Consider the following 7,822-nt stretch of genomic DNA (forward strand, 5'->3'; position numbering starts at 1 on the left):
GTGTGCTGGGCACAGAACGTGTTTTCCATTGGTCAGAGACTGCATGCTGTGGAAAGTGGATTTAATATATGGCAGACTTTGTTTGTTTGTTTGTTTGTTTTGGTTTATTTGGGGTTTTGTTTGTTTGTTTGTGGATTTTTTGATTGTTTTTTGGTTTTTGGTGTTTTTTGGTTTTTGTTGTTTTTTTTTTTTTTTTATGGAGCTGTGCCTTCCTTTGGTTCAGTTTGCTGACAAGTAATGAACATCCCTCTGTGTCTCAGGCAGCTCCTTCTCCAAGGAAAGCAGCTGGGAGTTTGTGCCAAGGAGCTGAAAGCTGCAGGTGCAGCCTGGAGTGGAGGAAGCTGAGATTTGCACAAGGCTGCTCTGAGTCCCAGGGCTTGGATGAGGGAAATGGTGGGGTGGGGGTTAGGCACAGAGTCTGATTGATTGTCAGCCAAAAATGCTCTTGATGTTCATATCTATTCAGACTGTATTAGGAGATGCTAGGGGTCATATTAATTGGAGATTACTCATATCAATCTATAAACAGGAAAAGAAAACTGAGCAGGGCAAAACACTTCTCTCTGAATTGTTTTAAATATAGTATATTCACTGCCAATAGACTTCTGAAACCTGTGTAATTAACCACAAAACAATTGAAGACCTAAATGATTCCCAGGGGCTTGTCTTGTTAGGGTGTTTTGAAATGTTAATGAGCCTTTCTCACTGAATTCCTGAAGTGAAGAGCTGAAGGCTGAAAAAGCCTCTGGAGAAGGAAAATTCAGCAGAAACTTCCAGGTTGCTGAGGATGTCAGCAGCCCCCACTGAGGCCATCCCTGCCAAGAGACCATGGGGGCAATGAGCAGCCAAGGAGAGCATCCCTGGGGCTGGGGAAGCAGAACTCAGAGGCACCAGCGGCTCCAGGTGGGAAATGGACTCTGCAATGTGGCTGTGAAAGCCCTGCCTGGGCTTGGCCAAGCAGGACAGCCAAGGCCTGACCCCCATGCCCTGGCAATGGGGATCGCTGGCCTCACAGGATGCTCGTGGCTCTCCCGGAGCAGTGGGATGTGGGGTGTGGGAGGGTGAGGGCAGGAGAGCAGCAGGAGCCCTGCAAAGCTCTGTGGGCTGGGGGAGGAGGCCACAAGCCCTGGGGCTGCAAGGAACTGGTGTCTTCTCATGGGCCTCAGTGGCAGGGACAGCAGCCACAGCCAGGGGACACAAATGTCATTGCTGCTGGCAGGGGGTGGTCCCAGCCCCCCCAAGGCCTTTGGTCACCCCAGTGCAGCTCTCCTCCCCTGGCCTAGGCCTGTGCTGCTTCCCTTGCAGACTTTACCCACTGCCCCATTTCCCCACCTCCCTCTGACCCTGGGAGCTCCCAAAGCTTTCCTCATGTCCCTCTGTCCTCCCTTGTTGATGCTTCAGACAAAAAGCTGTGTTTGGCTGAGGAATGGCCAATTCCTGTGGGATTCCCAACTCCTGCCTTCTTCCCACACCCTGCTAAAGCTCCTGTGGCACCCAAGCTGTCCCAGGCACAGCCTTGCTGGAATCTGCTCCTTCTCTCCATCTCGCAGCACTGAAATCCATGTCCCATCTGCAGCCCTGCAGAGCAGCCCAGCCCTGCCTGGCCCTGCAGCAGGAACTGGAGGCACTGGAGGTCAGGGACAGCGACTCTGGCTCTGGAATTCTCAGGAGATGCTCAGCTCAGGCAGTTCCTGCAGCCCCAGGGCCAGCCCTGCTGCCCAGGACAGCAGAAGAGAATTGCCCTGGGGCTCCTCGGGCAGCTCCTGCTGCCCCAGGGACAGAATCACAGAATCACAGGATAAACCAGGTTGGAAAAGACCTTTGAGATCATCAAGTCCAACCTGTGAGCTAAAACCACCTTGTCTACCCTGAGCCTCCTCTTCTCCAGGATAAACAAGCCCAATTCCAAACTCAGACACTCCTCACAGCACTTGTGTTCCAGACCCTTCCCCAGCCTTGTTGCCCTTCTCTGGACACACTCCAGCATCTCAATGTCCTTCCTAAACTGGGGGCCCAGAACTGGACACAGCACTCGAGGTGAGGCCTCACCAGTGCTGAGTATAGGGGAAGAATCACTGCCCTGCTCTTGCTGGCCACACCATTCCTGATCCAGGCCAGGTGCCATTGGCCTCCTTGGCCACCTGGGCACACTGCTGGCTCATGTCCAGCCTGCTGCCCATCAGTGCCCCCAAGTCCCTTTCTGCCTGGCCACTGTCCAGCCACTCTGTCCCCAGCCTGTAGCACTGCAGGGGTTGTTGTGGCCAAAGTGCAGGACATGGCACTTGGTCTGGTTAAACCTCATATTGTTGGATTTGGCCCCTGGATCCAGCCTTTTCAGGTCCCTCTGCAGAGCCCTCCTACCCTCCAGCAGATTTACATTCATACCCAGCTGGGTGGGGGTTTGTCTCCTGGGCATCAGTGACAGGACAGGAGGATACAGCATTAAGCTGAACCAGAGGATGTTTAAGCTGGACATTAGGAAAAGGTTCTTCACAGAAAGAGTGATTGGGCATTGGAATGGGCTGCCCAGGGAGGTGGTTGAGTCACCATCCCTGGAGGAGTTTAAGACTGGATGTGGCACTAAGTGCAATGGTCTGGGTGACAAAGGGCTCTTGGGTCTCAGGTTGGACTTGATGATCTGAATGTCTTCTCTAACCTGGTTGATTCTGTGATGATTGTGACTCTGAAGGGCCCCAGGGAAGCAAGAGGCCATTGTGATACTGTGGGGCCTTGTGGAACCAAGAGGACCACAGTGACAGTGCATTATGCAAGGCACCATGGAGCTAAGGGGCCATTGTGACATTTTTGGTCCTCGTGGAACCATGGAGGCCACTGTGACACTGTGGGGCCTTGTTGAACCAATCAGGCATTTTGACACTGCAGGGCCTCTTTTAATTTTGAGGCCACTGTGACACAGCAGGGCCTTGTGGAACAAAGGGGAATCTTGTAACGCTGCAGGACTTCATGGAACTAAGCGGCCATTGTGAAACTGCAAGATCTTGTAAAACCAGGGATCCACTGTGAGACTGCTCAACCAAGGAGTCCATTGTGGCACTCATGGACTGGGGCCTCATGCAACAGAGTGTCACAGTGGCCTCATGCCACTGTGACACTGTGGTGTGGTGGTTGGTTGCCGGAAGTTAGCAGACTGCTGGGGGCTGAGACAGCTTATGCTGTCAAGGACAGGGCGATGAGAGAGAATCAAACAGTGAGCCCCTGCGGCAGAAGAATTAGCAATGCGCCAGAGAAGATCATTGGCCTGGAGCTCTCCCCCGCCTTTCCTCCCTTATATGGACTTGTTTCTAGAAGAGTCTCCTTTGTTCCCCCTTGAGTTGTGTATCATTGGTTCATTTGAATTTTGTACCCTCCCCTTTTATGTTACTACTGGTCTGTACCTCTGTCCCTCTTCCCTCAGACTCTCCTGGTTGGTCTGCACACCAAACCACTCCCCTTTTCTTTCCTCATATAATCCCTTGTCACTGGTTGTTCCGGGCCTTGCTGCCTCTGTACTTCCAGACCCCTCGACCGACCCTGCCTCTCCGACCCTCTCTGCCTCCCTGGACCCTCACCCGTGTACCTGAATAAACCACTGGAAGAGCACAGACTGCATTGCCGCGCATTCTTCCGCCACCTGCATTTCCTAAAGCCTTTCGCCTACAACACTGTCGGGCCTCATGGAATCAAGATGACCATTGTGACACTGCAGGGTCTTTGTAACAATGTGGCCATTGTGATACTGTGAGGCTCCCTGGAACCAAGGAGCCATTGTTACTCTGGGAGGCCTCATGGAACCAAAGAGATGAGTGTGAGTGTAGAACCTTGCATAAAAAGGGACCAATGTTACACTGCCGGGACCCTTGGAATAAAGGAGACAATTTTGACACCATAGGACCCATGGGACCATGAGGCCACTGTGAAACCATGGAAGCAAGGAGAACTTTGCTGCACAGTGAGACCTCATGGAACCAAGTGGCCTTTGTGACACTGCTGAGCCCAGGGAAGCAAGGAACTGTGAAACTACAGAGCATCAAGGAATCACAGAGACCATTGTTACACTTTAGGACCTCATAGAACTGTAGTGACACCAAGCTGGCTGCAAGTCTGGAACTGCTGAAAGCAGGAGGGCTCTGCAGAGGGACCTGGAAAGGCTGGATCCAGGGGCCAAATCCAACAATATGAGGTTTAACCAGACCAAGTGCCAGGTCCTGCACTTTGGCCACAACAACACCTGCAGTGCTGCAGGCTGGGGACAGAGTGGCTGGACAGTGGCCAGGCAGAAAGGGACCTGGGGGCACTGATGGGCAGCAGGCTGGACATGAGCCAGCAGTGTGCCCAGGTGGCCAAGGAGGCCAATGGCAGCTGGCCTGGATCAGGAATGGTGTGGCCAGCAGGAGCAGGGCAGTGATTCTTCCCCTGTACTCGGCACTGGTGAGGCCTCACCTTGAGTGCTGTGTCCAGTTCTGGGCCCCCAATTTAGGAAGGACATTGAGGGGCTGGAGCGTGTCCAGAGAAGGGCAACAAGGCTGGGGAAGGGTCTGGAACACAAGTGCTGTGAGGAGTGGCTGAGTTTGGAGCTGGGGTTGTTTATCCTGGATAAAGGGAGGCTCAGGGCAGACAAGGTGCTGTTAGGTCACAGGTTGGACTTGATGATCTCAAAGGTCTTATTGATTCTGTGATTCTCTGAAAGCACCCTTGAAGCAGCTGCAGGATGAGCCCTGGGCCTCCTCTTCAGAAGGTCCAGCAGCCCATGGCCCTCAGCTTCTCCCCACAGGCCCCAAAGCCCATCCTGTCAGTCCTGCAGAGCCTCTCCAGCTCCTCCTCACTGCCCCACAACAGGGAGCCTCACAGCCACACACAGCAGTCCAGATGTGCCCCCTAGCCTGTGCTGCCTCTGGCAAGGGAACAGCACGAGGCACTGCAGGACCCTGCAGACAATTCATGAAGCACTTGTAGGATGATCCCGCTCCCCAAGGGATGTTCCCATGGTGCCAAGTCAGGAACTGAAATGGGGAGTGGGGCCAGAGAGGAAAGGGCAAACAGGGATGGGCAAGAGGAAGAAATGTGGAGCAGGAGAGAGGAAAGAAAGCAAAGGTGAAGCAAAGGAAATGCTCAGGGCTGTTTGGGGGTGGCTGCCAGGCAGCCCTAGCTCTGAGCAACAATGTCTGCAGTGGGACAGGAAACTCACAGCTCATGGGAACAAACTTTCTGGCTGACTTCAGAGGTCACAACAAAGCTGAGTGGTTTCCCTCCCATCCCCAGCCCTTGCTGGCCCCCAGGGCTGATGGTATTTGTGCTCACTCAGGTTCATCTCCCCACACCAACAGCATGGGGTGCTCACGCCTGCTGTGTGCAATGCAAACAGGGCTCCTGAGCCAGTGCTGCCGTGTGGCTAGCACAGCTTTTTCTCATGAGAAATTTTCTTGTGTTTTATAAATAAAGATAAAGTTTCGATGTTGTTGGAACAGTGTCCCAGAACTTGGACAGTGCAGGCCTGGCCAATCAGGCCTGGAGGAAGGCTTCTGACTGACCAATCTGGGTGACTTTTGAGAACTCTATATATGTGATGAAATCAAAACAATAAAGGTCATTCCTTCTTGCCACTGAGAACTGGTGCCTTCATTACTCTGCTAGCTGCTCAACAGCGACACTGCCGTGTCTCTGCCTGGAAGGATCAAGCAGCTCTGGGAGCTGGGGGAGAGGCCAGGGCTGCCAAGGGGGGATGTTGTTGGCAGCTCCATGAGGACGCTCTGGGACGCTGCCCTGGGCTGTCCAGCGCAGTGGGGATGGATCAGCCCCTGCTCTGCTGCTCCTTCCCTGCTCCTCCAGGGACCTTGCAGAGCCCCAGCCATGCTGTTTGCCCCCAGCCTGCCCACGGCCACCCTGCAGCTGCTCACGGGGGTTTTCTCTGCTCAGCATTGGCCTGGGCGTGTTCTGGAGAGAGCCTGGGCAAGGAGCCTCGAGCCCCCAGGCCCTGCCCTGAGGCGTCAGCTGTGCCCCAGCAGTGCCCATGGCCTGTCCCTGCTGCAGCCCCGGCACTGCCACCCCCAGCACTGGCAGCGACCCCGAGAGCACTCAGGCCCTACAGCAACACGAGGGGCAGCAGGGCAGCGGGGCAGTGGCACGGGAGCAGCACTGGCAACACCAAGTGCTGCTGCTCCTTGGCACAGCTGCTGTGCCACCCCTGATCTGCCCCAGCTGTGCCCACAGACATTGCTGCTGCAGCTCCACAGAAGGGAACAAAAGGGGGATCTCTGGTGAAAACTTGGCTGGGACATTCTTTAGTTTGTTTAAAGCCAAGAGCACAGCTCCTCATTGACAGACTATGGAGACCACAAAGGTGGATACAAACAAAATGAGAAATGGCACAACGACCTGTATTTGTGGATGTTAAAAAACTAAAACAAAGGAAAAAACCCCACACCCAAACCAACAGGTACTATCAAAGATGACTCATATAACAAGTGATTTCAAGAATTTGGCAACCAGTTTAATGTTTCTGAAATCATCCAGTCATCAGTCTCCACACTGCAGCCTTGAGCTCCTGGTTCCTCAGGCTGTAGATGAGAGGGTTCAGTATTGGAGACACCACTGAGTACAGAACTGACACTGCCAGATCCAGGGATGGGGATGAGATGGAGGGAGGCTTCAGGTAGGCAAAAATGGCACTGCTGAGGAAAAGGGAGACCACGACCAGGTGAGGGAGGCATGTGGAAAAGGCTTTGTGCCGTCCCTGCTCAGAGGGGATCCTCAGCACAGCCCTGAAGATCTGCACATAGGAGAAAACTATGAACACAAAACAACCAAAGGCTAAAGATAAACTAACAGCAAGGAGCCCAAGTTTCCTGAGTTTGGAGTGTGAGCAGGAGAGCTTGAGGATGTGTGGGATTTCACAGAAGAACTGGCCCAGGGCATTGCCATGGCACAGGGGCAGGGAAAATGTATTGACTGTGTGCAGCAGAGCATTGAGAAAGCCACTGGCCCAGGCAGCTGCTGCCATGTGGGCACAAGCTCTGCTGCCCAGGAGGGTCCCATAGTGCAGGGGTTTGCAGATGGACACATAGCGGTCATAGCTCATGATGGTGAGGATGGAAAGCTCTGCACCCATCAAGAAGAGAAAGAAAAAGAGCTGTGCAACACATCCTGAGTAGGAGATGTCCCTGGTGTCCCAGAGGGAATTTTGCATGGCTTTGGGGACAGTGGTGCAGATGGAGCCCAGGTCAGCCAGGGCCAGGTTGAGCAGGAAGAAGAACATGGGGGTGTGCAGGCAGTGGTTCCAGGCTACGGCGCTGATGATGAGGCTGTTGGCCAGGAGGGCAGCCAGGGAGATGCCCAGGAAGAGGCAGAAGTGCAGGAGCTGCAGCTGCCGTGTGTCTGCGAATGGCAGGAGGAGGAAGTGGCTGATGGAGCTGCTGTTGGACATTTTGAGCCTCTCGACATGGGAACCTGTTCATGGAGAAAAGGACAGTGACAAGTCAGAAAATACTTTCCTGAGCAATGTCCTGGCCGTATCTCCCAGCCCTGCCCCTGCCACTCTGTTTCCCCCAATTTCCCTTTTCTCAGAGCTCTTCCTCCAGCCCCATGCCTGGAGCTCTGCTGGGATCTGGCCCTGTTGCTGTGACAAACAGTGGCTCTGCCCATGGACACCGAGGAGTCAGCTCTGCTCTGCAGCAGTGGGGTCATGGGAATGGGGGACAGGGACCAGTCCTGGGTTGGACTTCATCAGACCAAACTGCCCCTAAGGCAGAGGAGCTTGGCAGCATCTCCTGTCCCAGGGCTGAGGAACAGTGACAGCCAGAGGCAGTTTGAGAGGATTTCCTGCTGT

General features: G+C 54.0%; 1 pseudogene; it reads right to left on the reverse strand.

The window, feature by feature from the left end:
* Window positions 1-6,368: 6,368 nt before the first annotated feature.
* Window positions 6,369-7,437, reverse strand: LOC146421968 (olfactory receptor 14J1-like; annotated as a pseudogene).
* Window positions 7,438-7,822: the final 385 nt, after the last annotated feature.

The sequence above is a fragment of the Lichenostomus cassidix genome, unplaced genomic scaffold, assembly GCF_008360975.1.
Source record: "Lichenostomus cassidix isolate B80296 unplaced genomic scaffold, HeHo_3.0 HiC_scaffold_46, whole genome shotgun sequence".
In the NCBI taxonomy this organism is placed as follows: Eukaryota; Metazoa; Chordata; class Aves; order Passeriformes; family Meliphagidae; genus Lichenostomus; species Lichenostomus cassidix.